Source organism: Pleurodeles waltl, chromosome 9, assembly GCF_031143425.1.
Source record: "Pleurodeles waltl isolate 20211129_DDA chromosome 9, aPleWal1.hap1.20221129, whole genome shotgun sequence".
Classification (NCBI taxonomy): domain Eukaryota; kingdom Metazoa; phylum Chordata; class Amphibia; order Caudata; family Salamandridae; genus Pleurodeles; species Pleurodeles waltl.
This window is the reverse complement of record NC_090448.1, coordinates 8,742,667-8,761,381: the sequence shown is the minus strand read 5'-3', so window position 1 is coordinate 8,761,381 and position 18,715 is coordinate 8,742,667.

Below are 18,715 nucleotides of genomic sequence, written 5' to 3'. Positions count from 1 at the left end.
GGAGCAGCTTGGAGGCAGCTGACTCTAGAAGTAGGTCTCCTCCCCACTGAGCCACTGAGGCACCTGTGGAGCAGCTCGGAGACAGGCAGCTGACTCTAGAAGTAGGTCTCCTCCCCACTGAGGCTCCTGTGGAGCAGCTCGGAGGCAGCTGACTCTAGAAGTAGGTCTCCTCCCCACTGAGCCACTGAGGCACCTGTGGAGCAGCTCGGAGGCAGGCAGCTGACTCTAGAGGTAGGTCTCCTCACCACTGAGCCACTGAGGCTCCTGTGGAGCAGCTCGGAGGCAGCTGACTCTAGAAGTAGGTCTCCTCCCACTGAGCCACTGAGGCTCCTGTGGAGCAGCTCGGAGGCAGCTGACTCTAGAAGTAGGTCTCCACCCACTGAGCCACTGAGGCACCTGTGGAGCAGCTCGGAGACAGGCAGCTGGCTCTAGAAGTAGGTCTCCTCCCCACTAAGCCACTGAGGCACCTGTGCAGCAGCTCGGAGGCAGCTGACTCTAGAAGTAGGTCTCCTCCCCACTGAGCCACTGAGGCTCCTGAGGAGCAGCTCGGAGGCAGGCAGCTGACTCTAGAAGTAGGTCTCCTCCCCACTGAGCCACTGAGGCACCTGTGGAGCAGCTCGGAGGCAGGCAGCTGGCTCTAGAAGTAGGTCTCCTCCCCACTAAGCCACTGAGGCACCTGTGCAGCAGCTCGGAGGCAGCTGACTCTAGAAGTAGGTCTCCTCCCCACTGAGTCACTGAGGCACCTGTGGAGCAGCTCGGAGGCAGGCAGCTGGCTCTAGAAGTAGGTCTCCTCCCCACTGAGCCACTGAGGCACCTGTGCAGCAGCTCGGAGGCAGCTGACTCTAGAAGTAGGTCTCTTCCCCACTGAGCCACTGAGGCACTTGTGGAGCAGCTTGGAGGCAGCTGACTCTAGAAGTAGGTCTCCTCCCCACTGAGCCACTGAGGCACCTGTGGAGCAGCTCGGAGACAGGCAGCTGACTCTAGAAGTAGGTCTCCTCCCCACTGAGGCTCCTGTGGAGCAGCTCAGAGGCAGCTGACTCTAGAAGTAGGTCTCCTCCCCACTGAGCCACTGAGGCACCTGTGGAGCAGCCCGGAGGCAGGCAGCTGACTCTAGAGGTAGGTCTCCTCAAGACTGAGCCACTGAGGCTCCTGTGGAGCAGCTCGGAGGCAGCTGACTCTAGAAGTAGGTCTCCTCCCACTGAGCCACTGAGGCTCCTGTGGAGCAGCTCGGAGGCAGCTGACTCTAGAAGTAGGTCTCCACCCCACTGAGCCACTGAGGCACATGCGGAGCAGCTCGGAGGCAGGCAGCTGACTCTAGAAGTAGGTCTCCTCCCCACTGAGCCACTGAGGCACCTGTGGAGCAGCTCGGAGGAAGGCAGCTGACTACAGAAGTAGGTCTTCTCCCCACTGAGCCACTGTGGCACCTGTGGAGCAGCTCGGAGGCAGGCAGCTGACTCTAGAAGTAGGTCTCTTCCCCACTGAGCCACTGAGGATCCTGCGGAGCAGTTCAGAGGCGGCTGAATCTAGAAGTAGGCCTCCTCCTCACTGAGCCACTGAGGCACCTGTGGAGCAGCTCGGAGGAAGGCAGCTGACTCTAGAAGTAGGTCACTTCCTCACAGAGGCACCTGTGGAGCAGCTCGGAGGCAGGCAGCTTACTCTAGAAGTAGGTCTCCTCCCCACTGAGCCACTGAGGCTCCTGTGGAGCAGCTCTGAGGCAGCTGACTCTAGAAGTAGGTCTCCTCCCCACTCGGCCACTGAGGCACCTGTGGAGCAGCTTGGAGGAAGGCAGCTGACTCTAGAAGTAGGTCTCCTCCCCACTGAGCCACTGAGGCACCTGCGAAGCAGCTCAGAGACAGGCAGGTGACTCTAGAAGTAGGTCTCCTCCCCACTAAGCCACTAAGGCACCTGTGGAGCAGCTCTGAGGCAGCTAACTCTAGAAGTAGGTCTCCTCCCCACTGAGCCACTGAGGCACCTGCGGAGCAGCTCGGAGGCAGGCAGCTGACTCTAGAAGTAGGTCTCCTCCCCACTGAGCCACTGAGGCTCCTGTGGAGCAGCTCGGAGGCAGGCAGCTGACTCTAGAAGTAGGTCTCCTCCCCACTGAGCCACTCAGGCACCTGTGGAGCAGCTCGGAGGCAGGCAGCTGGCTCTAGAAGTAGCTCTCCTCCCCACTGAGCCACTTAGGCACCTGCGGAGCAGCTCGGAGGCGGCTAACTCTAGAAGTAGGTCTCCTCCCCACAGAGCCACTGAGGCACCTGCGGAGCAGCTCGGAGGCAGGCAGCTGACTCTAGAAGTAGGTCTCCTCCCCACTGAGCCACTGAGGCTCCTGTGGAGCAGCTCGGAGGCAGGCAGCTGACTCTAGAAGTAGGTCTCCTCCCCACTGAGCCACTGAGGCACCTGTGGAGCAGCTCGGAGGCAGGCAGCTGGCTCTAGAAGTAGCTCTCCTCCCCACTGAGCCACTGAGGCACCTGCGGAGCAGCTCGGAGGCGGCGGACTCTAGAAGTAGGTATCCTCCCCACTGAGGCTCCTGTGGAGCAGCTCGGAGGCAGGCAGCTGACTCTAGAAGTAGGTCTCCTCCCCACTGAGCCACTGAGGCACCTGTGGAGCAGCTCGGAGGCAGGCAGCTGGCTCTAGAAGTAGGTCTCCTCCCCACTGAGCCACTGAGGCACCTGTGCAGCAGCTCGGAGGCAGCTGACTCTAGAAGTAGGTCTCTTCCCACTGAGCCACTGAGGCACTTGTGGAGCAGCTTGGAGGCAGCTGACTCTAGAAGTAGGTCTCCTCCCCACTGAGCCACTGAGGCACCGGTGGAGCAGCTCAGAGGAAGGCAGCTGTCTCTAGAAGTAGGTCTGTTCCTCACTGAGCCACTGAGGCACCTGTGGAGCAGCTCGGAGGCAGCTGACTCTAGAAGTAGGTCTCCTCCCCACTGGACCACTTAGGCACCTGTGGAGCAGCTCAGAGGCAGGCAGCTGACTCTAGAAGTAGGTCTCCTCCCCACTGAGCCACTGAGGCTCCTGTGGAGCAGCTCGGAGGCAGCTGACTCTAGAAGTAGGTCTCCTCCCCACCGGGCCACTGAGGCACCTGTGGAGCAGCTTGAAGGAAGGCAGCTGACTCTAGAAGTAGGTCTCCTCCCCACTGAGCCACTGAGGCTCCTGCGGAGCAGCTCGGAGGAAGCTGACTCTAGAAGTAGGTCTCCTCCCCACTGAGCCACTGTGGCAGCTGCGGAGCAGCTCGGAGGCAGGCAGCTGACTCTAGAAGTAGGTCTCCTCCCCACTGAGCCACTGAGGCACCTGTGGAGCAACTCGGAGGAAGGCAGCTGACTCTAGAAGTAGGTCTCCTCCCCACTGAGCCACTGAGGCACCTGCGGAGCAGCTCGGAGGCAGGCAGCTGACTCTAGAAGTATGTCTCCTCCCCATAGAGCCACTGAGGCTCCTGTGGAGCAGCTCGGAGGCAGCTGACTCTAGAAGTAGGTCTCTTCCCACTGAGCCACTGAGGCACTTGTGGAGCAGCTTGGAGGCAGCTGACTCTAGAAGTAGGTCTCCTCCCCACTGAGCCACTGAGGCACCTGTGGAGCAGCTCGGAGACAGGCAGCTGACTCTAGAAGTAGGTCTCCTCCCCACTGAGCCACTGAGGCACCTATGGAACAGCTCGGAGACAGGCAGCTGACCCTAGAAGTAGGTCTCCTCCCCACTGAGGCTCCTGTGGAGCAGCTCGGAGGCAGCTGACTCTAGAAGTAGGTCTCCTCCCCACTGAGCCACTGAGGCACCTGTGGAGCAGCTCGGAGGCAGGCAGCTGGCTCTAGAAGTAGGTCTCCTCCCCACTGAGCCACTGAGGCACCTGTGCAGCAGCTCGGAGGCAGCTGACTCTAGAAGTAGGTCTCTTCCCCACTGAGCCACTGAGGCACTTGTGGAGCAGCTTGGAGGCAGCTGACTCTAGAAGTAGGTCTCCTCCCCACTGAGCCACTGAGGCACCGGTGGAGCAGCTCAGAGGAAGGCAGCTGTCTCTAGAAGTAGGTCTGTTCCTCACTGAGCCACTGAGGCACCTGTGGAGCAGCTCGGAGGCAGCTGACTCTAGAAGTAGGTCTCCTCCCCACTGGACCACTTAGGCACCTGTGGAGCAGCTCAGAGGCAGGCAGCTGACTCTAGAAGTAGGTCTCCTCCCCACTGAGCCACTGAGGATCCTGTGGAGCAGCTCGGAGGCAGCTGACTCTAGAAGTAGGTCTCCTCCCCACTGGGCCACTGAGGCACCTGTGGAGCAGCTTGAAGGAAGGCAGCTGACTCTAGAAGTAGGTCTCCTCCCCACTGAGCCACTGAGGCTCCTGCGGAGCAGCTCGGAGGAAGCTGACTCTAGAAGTAGGTCTCCTCCCCACTGAGCCACTGTGGCAGCTGCGGAGCAGCTCGGAGGCAGGCAGCTGACTCTAGAAGTAGGTCTCCTCCCCACTGAGCCACTGAGGCACCTGTGGAGCAACTCGGAGGAAGGCAGCTGACTCTAGAAGTAGGTCTCCTCCCCACTGAGCCACTGAGGCACCTGCGGAGCAGCTCGGAGGCAGGCAGCTGACTCTAGAAGTATGTCTCCTCCCCATAGAGCCACTGAGGCTCCTGTGGAGCAGCTCGGAGGCAGCTGACTCTAGAAGTAGGTCTCTTCCCACTGAGCCACTGAGGCACTTGTGGAGCAGCTTGGAGGCAGCTGACTCTAGAAGTAGGTCTCCTCCCCACTGAGCCACTGAGGCACCTGTGGAGCAGCTCGGAGACAGGCAGCTGACTCTAGAAGTAGGTCTCCTCCCCACTGAGCCACTGAGGCACCTATGGAACAGCTCGGAGACAGGCAGCTGACCCTAGAAGTAGGTCTCCTCCCCACTGAGGCTCCTGTGGAGCAGCTCGGAGGCAGCTGACTCTAGAAGTAGGTCTCCTCCCCACTGAGCCACTGAGGCACCTGTGGAGCAGCTCGGAGGCAGGCAGCTAACTCTAGAAGTAGGTCTCCTCACCACTGAGCCACTGAGGCTCCTGTGGAGCAGCTCTGAGGCAGCTGACTCTAGAAGTAGGTCTCCTCCCCACTGAGCCACTGAGGCTCCTGTGGAGCAGCTCGGAGGCAGCTGACTCTAGCAGTAGGTCTCCACCCCACTGAGCCACTGAGGTACCTGCGGAGCAGCTCGGAGGCAGGCAGCTGACTCTAGAAGTAGGTCTCCTCCCCACTGAGCCACTGAGGCACCTGTGGAGCAGCTCGGAGGAAGGCAGCTGACTCTAGAAGTAGGTCTTCTCCCCACTGAGCCACTGAGGCACCTGTGGAGCAGCTCGGAGGCAGCTAACTCTAGAAGCAGGTCTCCTCCCCACTGAGCCACTGTGGCACCTGCGGAGCAGGTCGGAGGCAGGCAGCTGACTCTAGAAGTAGGTCTCTTCCCAACTGAGCCACTGAGGCTCCTGCGGAGCAGTTCGGAGGCGGCTGACTCTAGAAGTAGGTCTCCTCCTCGCTGAGCCACTGAGGCACCTGTGGAGCAGCTCAGAGGAAGGCAGCTGACTCTAGAAGTAGGTCTGTTCCTCACTGAGCCACTGAGGCACCTGTGGAGCAGCTCGGAGGCAGCTGACTCTAGAAGTAGGTCTCCTCCCCACTGGATCACTTAGGCACCTGTGGAGCAGCTCAGAGGCAGGCAGCTGACTCTAGAAGTAGGTCTCCTCCCCTCTGAGCCACTGAGGCTCCTGTGGAGCAGCTCGGAGGCAGCTGACTCTAGAAGTAGGTCTCCTCCCCACTGGGCCACTGAGGCACCTGTGGAGCAGCTTGAAGGAAGGCAGCTGACTCTAGAAGTAGGTCTCCTCCCCACTGAGCCACTGAGGCTCCTGCGGAGCAGCTCGGAGGAAGCTGACTCTAGAAGTAGGTCTCCTCCCCACTGAGCCACTGAGGCAGCTGCGGAGCAGCTCGGAGGCAGGCAGCTGACTCTAGAAGTAGGTCTCCTCCCCACTGAGCCACTGAGGCACCTGTGGAGCAACTCGGAGGAAGGCAGCTGACTCTAGAAGTAGGTCTCCTCCCCACTGAGCCACTGAGGCACCTGTGGAGCAGCTCGGAGGCAGCTAACTCTAGAAGTAGGTCTCCTCCCCACTGAGCCACTGAGGCACCTGCGGAGCAGCTCGGAGGCAGGCAGCTGACTCTAGAAGTAGGTCTCCTCCCCACTGAGCCACTGAGGCTCCTGTGGAGCAGCTCGGAGGCAGCTGACTCTAGAAGTAGGTCTTTTCCCCACTGAGCCACTGAGGCACCTGTGGAGCAGCTTGGAGGCAGCTGACTCTAGTAGTAGGTCTCCTCCCCACTGAGCGACTGAGGCTCCTGTGAAGCAGCTCGCTGTGGAGCAGCTCGGAGGCAGGCAGCTGACTCCAGAAGTAGGTGTCCTCCCCACTGATCCACTGAGGCACCTGCGGAGCAGCTCGGAGGGAGGCAGCTGACTCTAGAATTAGGTCTCCTCCTCACTGAGCCACTGAGGCACCTGTGGAGCAGCTCAGAGGAAGGCAGCTGACTCTAGAAGTAGGTCTCCTCCCCACTGAGCCACTGAGGCACCTGTGGAGCAGCTCGGAGGAAGCTAACTCTAGAAGGAGGTCTCCTCCCCACTGAGCCACTGAGGCTCCTGTGGAGCAGCTCGGAGGCAGCTGACTCTAGAAGTAGGTCTCTTCCCCACTGAGCCACTGAGGCACCTGTGGAGCAGCTTGGAGGCAGCTGACTCTAGAAGTAGGTCTCCTCCCCACTGAGCCACTGAGGCACCTGCGGAGCAGCTCGGAGGCAGGCAGCTGACTCTAGAAGTAGGTCTCCTCCCCACTGAGCCACTGAGGCTCCTGTGGAGCAGCTCGGAGGCAGCTGACTCTAGAAGTATGTCTCTTCCCCACTGAGCCACTGAGGCACCTGTGGAACAGCTTGGAGGCAGCTGACTCTAGAAGTAGGTTTCCTCCCCACTGAGCGACTGAGGCACCTGTGAAGCAGCTCGCTGTGGAGAAGCTCGGAGGCAGGCAGCTGACTCCAGAAGTAGGTGTCCTCCCCACTGATCCACTGAGGCACCTGCGGAGCAGCTCGGAGGGAGGCAGCTGACTCTAGAATTAGGTCTCCTCCTCACTGAGCCACTGAGGAACCTGTGGAGCAGCTCAGAGGAAGGCAGCTGACTCTAGAAGTAGGTCTCCTCCCCACTGAGCCACTGAGGCACCTGTAGAGCAGCTCGGAGGAAGCTAACTCTAGAAGTAGGTCTCCTCCCCACTGAGCCACTGAGGCACCTGCGGAGCAGCTCGGAAGCAAGCAGCTGAATCTAGAAGTAGGTCTCTTCGCCACTGAGGCACCTGTGGAGCAGTTCGGAGGCAGGCTGCTGACTCTAGAAGTAGGTCTCCTCCCCACTGAGCCACTGAGGCACCTGCAGAGCAGCTCGGAGGCAGCTGACTCTAGAAGTAGGTCTCCTCCCCACTGAGCCACTGAGGCTCCTGTGGAGCAGCTCGGAGGCAGGCAGCTGACTCTAGAAGTAGGTCTCCTCCCCACTGAGCCACTGAGGCTCCTGCGGAGCAGTTCAGAGGCAGCTGACTCTAGAAGTAGGCCTCCTCCCCACTGAGCCACTGAGGCACCTGTGGAGCAGCTCGGAGGCAGGCAGCTGACTCTAGAAGTAGGTCTTTTCCCCACTGAGCCACAGAGGCACCTGTGGAGCAGCTCGGAGGCAGCTGACTCTAGAAGTAGGTCTCCTCCCCACAGAGCCACTGAGGCACCTGTGGAGCAGCTCGGAGGCAGGCAGCTGACTCCAGAAGTAGCTCTCCTCCCCACTGAGCCACTGAGGCACCTGCGGAGCAGCTCGAAGGCAGCTGACTCTAGAAGTAGGTCTCCTCCCCACTGAGCCACTGAGGCTCCTGTGAAGCAGCTCAGAGGCAGCTGACTCTAGAAGTAGGTCTCCTCCCCACTGAGCCACTGAGGCACCTGCAGAGCAGCTCGGAGGCAGCTGACTCTAGAAGTAGGTCTCCTCCCCACTGAGCCACTGAGGCTCCTCTGGAGCAGCTCAAAGGCAGCTGACTCTAGAAGTAAGGCTCCTCCCCACTGAGGCACCTGTGGATCAGATCGGAGGCAGCTGACTCTAGAAGTAGGTCTCCTCCCCACTGAGCCACTGAGGCTCCTGTGAAGCAGCTCGGAGGCAGCTGACTCTAGAAGTAGGTCTCCTACCCACTGAGCCACTGAGGCTCCTGTGGAGCAGCTCGGAGGCACCTGACTCTAGAGGTAGGTCTCCTCCTCACTGAGGCACCTGTGGAGCAGCTCGGAGGCAGCTGATTCTAGAAGTAGGTCTCCTCCCCACTGAGGCTCCTGTGGAGCAGGTCGGAGGCAGCTGACTCTAGAAGTAGGTCTCCTCCCCACTGAGCCACTGAGGCTCCTGTGGAGCAGCTCGGAGGCAGGCAGCTGACTCTAGAAGTAGGTCTGCTCCCCACTGAGCCACTGAGGCACCTGTGGAGCAGCTCAGTGGCAGCTGACTCTAGAAGTAGGTCTCCTCCCCACTGAGCCACTGAGGCTCCTGTGGAGCAGCTCGGAGGCAGGCAGCTGACTCTAGAAGTAGGTCTCTTCCCCACTGAGCCACTGAGGCACCTGTGGAGCAGCTTGGAGGCAGCTGACTCTAGAAGTAGGTCTCCTCCCCACTGAGCCACTGAGGCACCTGTAGAGCAGCTCGGAGGCAGGCAGCTGACTCTAGAAGTAGGTCTCCTCCCCACTGAGCCACTGAGGCACCAGTGGAGCAGCTAGGAGGCAGCTGACTCTAGAAGTAGGTCTCCTCCCCACTGAGCCACTGAAGCACCTGCGGAGCAGCTCGGAGACAGGCAGCTGACTCTAAAAGTAGGTCTCCTCCCCACTGAGCCACTGATGCACCTGTGGAGCAGCTCAGAGGCAGCTGACTCTAGAAGTAGGTCTCTTCCCCACTGAGCCACTGAGGCTCCTGTGGAGCAGCTCGGAGGCAGGCAGCTGACTCTAGAAGTAGGTCTCCTTCCCACTGAGGCACCTGTGGAGCAGATCGGAGGCTGCTCACTCTAGAAGTAGGTCTGCTCCCCACTGAGCCACTGAGGCTCCAGTGAAGCAGCTCAGAGGCAGCTGACTCTAGAAGTAGGTCTCCTCCCCACTGAGGCTCCTGTGGAGCAGCTCGGAGGCAGGCAGCTGACTCTAGAAGTAGGCCTCCTCCCCACTGAGCCACTGAGGCTCCTGTGGAGCAGCTCAGAGGCAGGCAGCTGACTCTAGAAGTAGGTCTCCTCCCCACTGAGCCACTGAGGCACCTGCGGAGCAGCTCGGAGACAGGCAGCTGACTCTAAAAGTAGGTCTCCTCCCCACTGAGGCACCTGTGGAGCAGCTCAGAGGCAGCTGACTCTAGAAGTAGGTCTCCTCCCCACTGAGCCACTGAGGCTCCTGTGGAGCAGCTCGGAGGCAGGCAGCTGACTCTAGAAGTAGGTCTCCTCACCACTGAGGCACCTGTGGAGCAGATCGGAGGCTGCTCACTCTAGAAGTAGGTCTGCTCCCCACTGAGCCACTGAGGCTCCAGTGAAGCAGCTCAGAGGCAGCTGACTCTAGAAGTAGGTCTCCTCCCCACTGAGCCACTGAGGCACCTGTGGAACAGCTCGGAGGAAGGCAGCTGACTCTAGAAGTAGGTCTTCTCCCCACTGAGCCACTGAGGCACCTGTGGAGCAGCTCGGAGGCAGCTAACTCTAGAAGTAGGTCTCCTCCCCACTGAGCCACTGGGGCACCTGCGGAGAAGCTCGGAGGCAGGCAGCTGACTCTAGAAGTAGGTCTCCTCCACACTGAGCCACTGAGGCTCCTGTGGAGCAGCTCGGAGGCAGGCAGCTGACTGTAGAAGTAAGTCTCCTCCCCACTGAGCCACGGAGGCACCTGTGGAGCAGCTCAGAGGCAGGCAGCTGGCTCTAGAAGTAGGTCTCCTCCCCACTGAGCCACTGAGGCACCTGTGGAGCAACTCGGAGGCAGCTGACTGTAGAAGTAGGTCTCTTCCCCACTGAGCCACTGCAGCACCTGTGGAGCAGCTCAGAGGCAGGCAGCTGACTCTAGAAGTAGGTCTCTTCCCCACTGAGCCACTGAGGCTCCTGCGAAGCAGTTCGGAGTTGGCTGACTCTAGAAGTAGGTCTCCTCCTCGCTGAGCCACTGAGGCACCTGTGGAGCAGCTCAGAGGAAGGCAGCTGACTCTAGAAGTAGGTCTGTTCCTCACTGAGCCACTGAGGCACCTGTGGAGCAGCTCGGAGGCAGGCAGCTGACTCTAGAAGTAGGTCTCCTCACCACTGAGGCACCTGTGGAGCAGATGGGAGGCTGCTCACTCTAGAAGTAGGTCTGCTCCCCACTGAGCCACTGAGGCTCCAGTGAAGCAGCTCAGAGGCAGCTGACTCTAGAAGTAGGTCTCCTCCCCACTGAGCCACTGAGGCTCCTGTGGAGCAACTCGGAGGCAGGCAGCTGACTCTAGAAGTAGGCCTCCTCCGCACTGAGCCACTGAGGCTCCTGTGGAGCAGCTCAGAGGCAGGCAGCTGACTCTAGAAGTAGGTCTCCTCCCCACTGAGCGACTGAGGCACCTGCGGAGCAGCTCGGAGACAGGCAGCTGATTCTAAAAGTAGGTCTCCTCCCCACTGAGCCACTGAGGCACCTGTGGAGCAGCTCAGAGGCAGCTGACTCTAGAAGTAGGTCTTCTCCCCACTGAGCAACTGAGGCTCCTGTGGAGCAGCTCGGAGGCAGGCAGCTGACTCTAGAAGTAGGTCTCCTCCCCACTGAGGCACCTGTGGAGCAGATCGGAGGCTGCTCACTCTAGAAGTAGGTCTGCTCCCCACTGAGCCACTGAGGCTCCAGTGAAGCAGCTCAGAGGCAGCTGACTCTAGAAGTAGGTCTCCTCCCCACTGAGCCACTGAGGCACCTGCGGAGCAGCTCGGAGGCAGGCAGCTGACTCTAAAAGTAGGTCTCCGAGCCACTGAGCCACTGAGGCACCTGTGGAACAGCTCGGAGGAAGGCAGCTGACTCTAGAAGTAGGTCTTCTCCCCACTGAGCCACTGAGGCACCTGTGGAGCAGCTCGGAGGCAGCTAACTCTAGAAGTAGGTCTCCTCCCCACTGAGCCACTGGGGCACCTGCGGAGAAGCTCGGAGGCAGGCAGCTGACTCTAGAAGTAGGTCTCCTCCCCACTGAGCCACTGAGGCTCCTGTGGAGCAGCTCGGAGGCAGGCAGCTGACTCTAGAAGTAAGTCTCCTCCGCACTGAGCCACGGAGGCACCTGTGGAGCAGCTCAGAGGCAGGCAGCTGGCTCTAGAAGTAGGTCTCCTTCCCACTGAGCCACTGAGGCACCTGTGGAGCAGCTCGGAGGCAGCTGACTGTAGAAGTAGGTCTCTTCCCCACTGAGCCACTGCAGCACCTGTGGAGCAGCTCAGAGGCAGGCAGCTGACTCTAGAAGTAGGTCTCTTCCCCACTGAGCCACTGAGGCTCCTGCGAAGCAGTTCGGAGGTGGCTGACTCTAGAAGTAGGTCTCCTCCCCGCTGAGCCACTGAGGCACCTGTGGAGCAGCTCAGAGGAAGGCAGCTGACTCTAGAAGTAGGTCTGTTCCTCACTGAGCCACTGAGGCACCTGTGGAGCAGCTCGGAGGCAGCTGACTCTAGAAGTAGGTCTCTTCCCCACTGAGCCACTGAGGCACTTGTGGAGCAGCTTGGAGGCAGCTGACTCTAGAAGTAGTCTCCTCCCCACTGAGCCACTGAGGCACCTGTGGAGCAGCTCGGAGACAGGCAGCTGGCTCTAGAAGTAGGTCTCCTCCCCACTAAGCCACTGAGGCACCTGTGCAGCAGCTCGGAGGCAGCTGACTCTAGAAGTAGGACTCCTCCCCACTGAGCCACTGAGGCTCCTGAGGAGCAGCTCGGAGGCAGGCAGCTGACTCTAGAAGTAGGTCTCCTCCCCACTGAGCCACTGAGGCACCTGTGAAGCAGCTCGGAGGCAGGCAGCTGGCTCTACAAGTAGGTCTCCTCCCCACTAAGCCACTGAGGCACTTGTGCAGCAGCTCGGAGGCAGCTGACTCTAGAAGTAGGTCTCCTCCCCACTGAGCCACTGAGGCACCTGTGGAGCAGCTCGGAGGCAGGCAGCTGGCTCTAGAAGTAGGTCTCCTCCCCACTGAGCCACTGAGGCACCTGTGCAGCAGCTCGGAGGCAGCTGACTGTAGAAGTAGGTCTCTTCCCCACTGAGCCACTGAGGCACTTGTGGAGCAGCTTGGAGGCAGCTGACTCTAGAAGTAGGTCTCCTCCCCACTGAGCCACTGAGGCACCTGTGGAGCAGCTCGGAGACAGGCAGCTGACTCTAGAAGTAGGTCTCCTCCCCACTGAGCCACTGAGGCACCTATGGAGCAGCTCGGAGACAGGCAGCTGACTCTAGAAGTAGGTCTCCTCCCCACTGAGGCTCCTGTGGAGCAGCTCGGAGGCAGCTGACTCTAGAAGTAGGTCTCCTCCCCACTGAGCCACTGAGGCTCCTGTGGAGCAGCTCGGAGGCAGCTGACTCTAGAAGTAGGTCTCCACCCCACTGAGCCACTGAGGCACCTGCGGAGCAGCTCGGAGGCAGGCAGCTGACTCTAGAAGTAGGTCTCCTCCCCACTGAGGCACCTGTGGAGCAGCTCGGAGGAAGGCAGCTGACTCTAGAAGTAGGGCTTCTCCCCACTGAGCCACTGAGGCACCTGTGGAGCAGCTCGGAGGCAGCTAACTCTAGAAGCAGGTCTCCTCCCCACTGAGCCACTGGGGCACCTGCGGAGCAGGTCGGAGGCAGGCAGCTGACTCTAGAAGTAGGTCTGTTCCTCACTGAGCCACTGAGGCTCCTGTGGAGCAGCTCGGAGGCAGCTGACTCTAGAAGTAGGTCTCCTCCCCACTGAGCGACTGAGGCACCTGTGAAGCAGGTCGCTGTGGAGCAGCTCGGAGGCAGGCAGCTGACTCCAGAAGTAGGTGTCCTCCCCACTGATCCACTGAGGCACCTGCGGAGCAGCTCGGAGGGAGGCAACTGACTCTAGAATTAGGTCTCCTCCTCACTGAGCCACTGAGGCACCTGTGGAGCAGCTCGGAGGCAGCTGACTCTAGAAGTAGGTCTCCTCCCCACTGGACCACTTAGGCACCTGTGGAGCAGCTCAGAGGCAGGCAGCTGACTCTAGAAGTAGGTCTCCTCCCCACTGAGCCACTGAGACTCCTGTGGAGCAGCTCGGAGGCAGCTGACTCTAGAAGTAGGTCTGTTCCTCACTGAGCCACTGAGGCACCTGTGGAGCAGCTCGGAGGCAGCTGACTCTAGAAGTAGGTCTCCTCCCCACTGGACCACTTAGGCACCTGTGGAGCAGCTCAGAGGCAGGCAGCTGACTCCAGAAGTAGGTGTCCTCCCCACTGATCCACTGAGGCACCTGCGGAGCAGCTCGGAGGGAGGCAGCTGACTCTAGAATTAGGTCTCCTCCTCACTGAGCCACTGAGGCACCTGTGGAGCAGCTCGGAGGCAGCTGACTCTAGAAGTAGGTCTCCTCCCCACTGGACCACTTAGGCACCTGTGGAGCAGCTCAGAGGCAGGCAGCTGACTCTAGAAGTAGGTCTCCTCCCCACTGAGCCACTGAGGCTCCTGTGGAGCAGCTCGGAGGCAGCTGACTCTAGAAGTAGGTCTGTTCCTCACTGAGCCACTGAGGCACCTGTGGAGCAGCTCGGAGGCAGCTGACTCTAGAAGTAGGTCTCCTCCCCACTGGACCACTTAGGCACCTGTGGAGCAGCTCAGAGGCAGGCAGCTGACTCTAGAAGTAGGTCTCCTCCCCACTGAGCCACTGAGGCTCCTGTGGAGCAGCTCGGAGGCAGCTGACTCTAGAAGTAGGTCTCCTCCCCACTGGGCCACTGAGGCACCTGTGGAGCAGCTTGAAGGAAGGCAGCTGACTCTAGAAGTAGGTCTCCTCCCCACTGAGCCACTGAGGCTCCTGCGGAGCAGTTCGGAGGAAGCTGACTCAAGAAGTAGGTCTCCTCCCCACTGAGCCACTGAGGCAGCTGCGGAGCAGCTCGGAGGCAGGCAGCTGACTCTAGAAGTAGGTCTCCTCCCCACTGAGCCACTGAGGCACCTGTGGAGCATCTCGGAGGAAGGCAGCTGACTCTGGAAGTAGGTCTCCTCCCCACTGAGCCACTGAGGCACCTGTGGAGCAGCTCGGAGGCAGCTAACTCTAGAAGTAGGTCTCCTCCCCACTGAGCCACTGAGGCACCTGCGGAGCAGCTCGGAGGCAGGCAGCTGACTCTAGAAGTAGGTCTCCTCCCCACTGAGCCACTGAGGCTCCTGTGGAGCAGCTCGGAGGCAGCTGACTCTAGAAGTAGGTCTCTTCCCCACTGAGCCACTGAGGCACCTGTGGAGCAGCTTGGAGGCAGCTGACTCTAGAAGTAGGTCTCCTCCCCACTGAGCGACTGAGGCACCTGTGAAGCAGCTCCCTGTGGAGCAGCTCGGAGGCAGGCAGCTGACTCCAGAAGTAGGTGTCCTCCCCACTGATCCACTGAGGCACCTGCGGAGCAGCTCGGAGGGATGCAGCTGACTCTAGAATTAGGTCTCCTCCTCACTGAGCCACTGAGGCACCTGTGGAGCAGCTCGGAGGAAGGCAGCTGACTCTAGAAGTAGGTCTCCTCCCCACTGAGCCACTGAGGCACCTGTGGAGCAGCTCGGAGGCAGCTAACTCTAGAAGTAGGTCTCCTCCCCACTGAGCCACTGAGGCACCTGCGGAGCATCTCGGAAGCAGGCAGCTGACTCTAGAAGTAGGTCTCTTCCCCACTGAGCCACTGAGGCACCTGTGGAGCAGCTTGGAGGCAGCTGACTCTAGAAGCAGGTCTCCTCCCCACTGAGCCACTGGGGCACCTGCGGAGCAGGTCGGAGGCAGGCAGCTGACTCTAGAAGTAGGTCTGTTCCTCACTGAGCCACTGAGGCTCCTGTGGAGCAGCTCGGAGGCAGCTGACTCTAGAAGTAGGTCTCCTCCCCACTGAGCGACTGAGGCACCTGTGAAGCAGCTCGCTGTGGAGCAGCTCGGAGGCAGGCAGCTGACTCCAGAAGTAGGTGTCCTCCCCACTGATCCACTGAGGCACCTGCGGAGCAGCTCGGAGGGAGGCAGCTGACTCTAGAATTAGGTCTCCTCCTCACTGAGCCACTGAGGCACCTGTGGAGCAGCTCGGAGGCAGCTGACTCTAGAAGTAGGTCTCCTCCCCACTGGACCACTTAGGCACCTGTGGAGCAGCTCAGAGGCAGGCAGCTGACTCTAGAAGTAGGTCTCCTCCCCACTGAGCCACTGAGGCTCCTGTGGAGCAGCTCGGAGGCAGCTGACTCTAGAAGTAGGTCTGTTCCTCACTGAGCCACTGAGGCACCTGTGGAGCAGCTCGGAGGCAGCTGACTCTAGAAGTAGGTCTCCTCCCCACTGGACCACTTAGGCACCTGTGGAGCAGCTCAGAGGCAGGCAGCTGACTCCAGAAGTAGGTGTCCTCCCCACTGATCCACTGAGGCACCTGCGGAGCAGCTCGGAGGGAGGCAGCTGACTCTAGAATTAGGTCTCCTCCTCACTGAGCCACTGAGGCACCTGTGGAGCAGCTCGGAGGCAGCTGACTCTAGAAGTAGGTCTCCTCCCCACTGGACCACTTAGGCACCTGTGGAGCAGCTCAGAGGCAGGCAGCTGACTCTAGAAGTAGGTCTCCTCCCCACTGAGCCACTGAGGCTCCTGTGGAGCAGCTCGGAGGCAGCTGACTCTAGAAGTAGGTCTCCTCCCCACTGAGCCACTGAGGCACCTGTGGAGCAGCTCGGAGGCAGCTAACTCTAGAAGTAGGTCTCCTCCCCACTGAGCCAACGAGGCACCTGCGGAGCAGCTCGGAGGCAGGCAGCTGACTCTAGAAGTAGGTCTCCTCCCCACTGAGCCACTGAGGCTCCTGTGGAGCAGCTCGGAGGCAGCTGACTCTAGAAGTAGGTCTCTTCCCCACTGAGCCACTGAGGCACCTGTGGAGCAGCTTGGAGGCAGCTGACTCTAGAAGTAGGTCTCCTCCCCACTGAGCGACTGAGGCACCTGTGAAGCAGCTCGCTGTGGAGCAGCTCGGAGGCAGGCAGCTGACTCCAGAAGTAGGTGTCCTCCCCACTGATCCACTGAGGCACCTGCGGAGCAGCTCGGAGGGAGGCAGCTGACTCTAGAATTAGGTCTCCTCCTCACTGAGCCACTGAGGCACCTGTGGAGCAGCTCGGAGGAAGGCAGCTGACTCTAGAAGTAGGTCTCCTCCCCACTGAGCCACTGAGGCACCTGTGGAGCAGCTCGGAGGCAGCTAACTCTAGAAGTAGGTCTCCTCCCCACTGAGCCACTGAGGCACCTGCGGAGCATCTCGGAAGCAGGCAGCTGACTCTAGAAGTAGGTCTCTTCCCCACTGAGCCACTGAGGCACCTGTGGAGCACCTTGGAGGCAGCTGACTCTAGAAGTAGGTCTCCTCCCCACTGAGCCACTGAGGCACCTGTAGAGCAGCTCAGAGGCAGGCAGCTGACTCTAGAAGTAGGTCTCCTCCCCACTGAGCCACTGAGGCTCCTGTGGAGCAGCTCGGAGGCTGCTGACTCTAGAAGTAGGTCTCCTCCCCACTGAGCCACTGAGGCACCTGTGGAGCAGCTCGGAGGCACGCAGCTGACTCTAGAGGTAGGTCTCCTCCCCACTGAGCCACTGAGGCACCTGTGGAGCACCTCGGAGGCAGCTGACTCTAGAAGCAGGTTTCCTCCCCACTGACCCACTGAGGCACCTGTGGAGCAGCTCGGAGGCAGGCAGCTGACTCTAGAAGTAGGTCTCCTCCCCACTGAGCCACTGAGGCTCCTGTGGAGCAGTTCAGAGGCAGCTGACTCTAGAAGTAGGTCTCCTCCCCACTGAGCCACTGAGGCACCTGTGGAGCAGCTCGGAGGCAGGCAGCTGACTCTAGAAGTAGGTCTCCTCCCCACTGAGCCACTGAGGCTCCTGTGGAGCAGTTCAGAGGCAGCTGACTCTAGAAGTAGGTCTCCTCCCCACTGAGCCACTGAGGCACCTGTGGAGCAGCTCGGAGGCAGGCAGCTGACTCTAGAAGTAGGTCTCCTTCCCACTGAGCCACTGAGGCACCTGTGGAGCAGCTCGGAGGCAGCTGACTCCAGAAGTAGGTCTCTTCCCCACTGAGCCACTGAGGCACCTGTGGAGCAGCTTGGAGGCAGCTGACTCTAGAAGTAGGTCTCCTCCCCACTGAGCCACTGAGGCACCTGTGGAGCAGCTCGGAGGCAGGCAGCTGACTCTAGAAGTAGAACTCTTCCCCACTGAGCCACAGAGGCACCTGTGGAGCAGCTCGGAGGCAGCTGACTCTAGAAGTAGGTCTCCTCCCCACTGAGCCACTGAGGCTCCTCTGGAGCAGCTCAAAGGCAGCTGACTCTAGAAGTAGGTCTCCTCCCCACTGAGCCACTGAGGCACCTGTGGAGCAGCTCGGAGGCAGGCAGCTGACTCTAGAAATAGGTCTCCTCCCCACTGGGCCACTGAGGCTCCTGTGGAGCAGCTCGGAGGCATCTGACTCTAGAAGTAGGTCTCCTTCTCACTGAGCCACTGAGGCACCTGCAGAGCAGCTCGGAGGCAGGCAGCTGACTCTAGAAGTAGGTCTTTTCCCCACTGAGCCCCTGAGGCACCTGTGGAGCAGCTCGGAGGCAGATGACACTAGAAGTAGGTCTCCTCCCCACTGAGCGACTGAGGCACCTGTGGAGCAGCTCGCTGTGGAGCAGCTCGGAGGCAGGCAGCTGACTCTAGAAGTAGGTCTCCTCCCCACTGAGCCACTGAGGATCCTGTGGAGCAGCTCAGAGACAGCTAACTCTAGAAGTAGGTCTCCTCCCCACAGAGCCACTGAGGCACCTGTGGAGCAGCTCGGAGGCAGGCAGCTGACTCCAGAAGTAGCTCTCCTCCCCACTGAGCCACTGAGGCAACTGCGGTGCAGCTCGAAGGCAGCTGACTCTAGAAGTAGATCTCCTCCCCACTGAGCCACTGAGGCTCCTGTGAAGCAGCTCGGAGGCAGCTGACTCTAGAAGTAGGTCTCCTCCCCACAGAGCCACTGAGGCACCTGTGGAGCAGCTCGGAGGCACGCAGCTGACTCCAGAAGTAGCTCTCCTCCCCACTGAGCCACTGAGGCACCTGCGGAGCAGCTTGAAGGCAGCTGACTCTAGAAGTAGGTCTCCTCCCCACTGAGCCACTGAGGCTCCTGTGAAGCAGCTCGGAGGCAGCTGACTCTAGAAGTAGGTCTCCTCCCCACTGTGCCACTGAGGCACCTGCGGAGCAGCTCAGAGGCAGCTGACTCTAGAAGTAGGTCTCCTCCCCACTGAGCCACTGAGGCTCCTCTGGAACAGCTCAAAGGCAGCTGACTCTAGAAGTAGGTCTCCTCCCCACTGAGGCACTGAGGCACCTGTGGAGCAGCTCGGAGACAGGCAGCTGACTCTAGAAGTAGGTCTCCTCCCCACTGAGGCTCCTGTGGAGCAGCTCAGAGGCAGCTGACTCTAGAAGTAGGTCTCCTCCCCACTGAGCCACTGAGGCACCTGTGGAGCAGCTCGGAGGCAGGCAGCTGACTCTAGAGGTAGGTCTCCTCAAGACTGAGCCACTGAGGCTCCTGTGGAGCAGCTCGGAGGCAGCTGACTCTAGAAGTAGGTCTCCTCCCACTGGGCCACTGAGGCTCCTGTGGAGCAGCTCGGAGGCAGCTGACTCTAGAAGTAGGTCTCCACCCCACTGAGCCACTGAGGC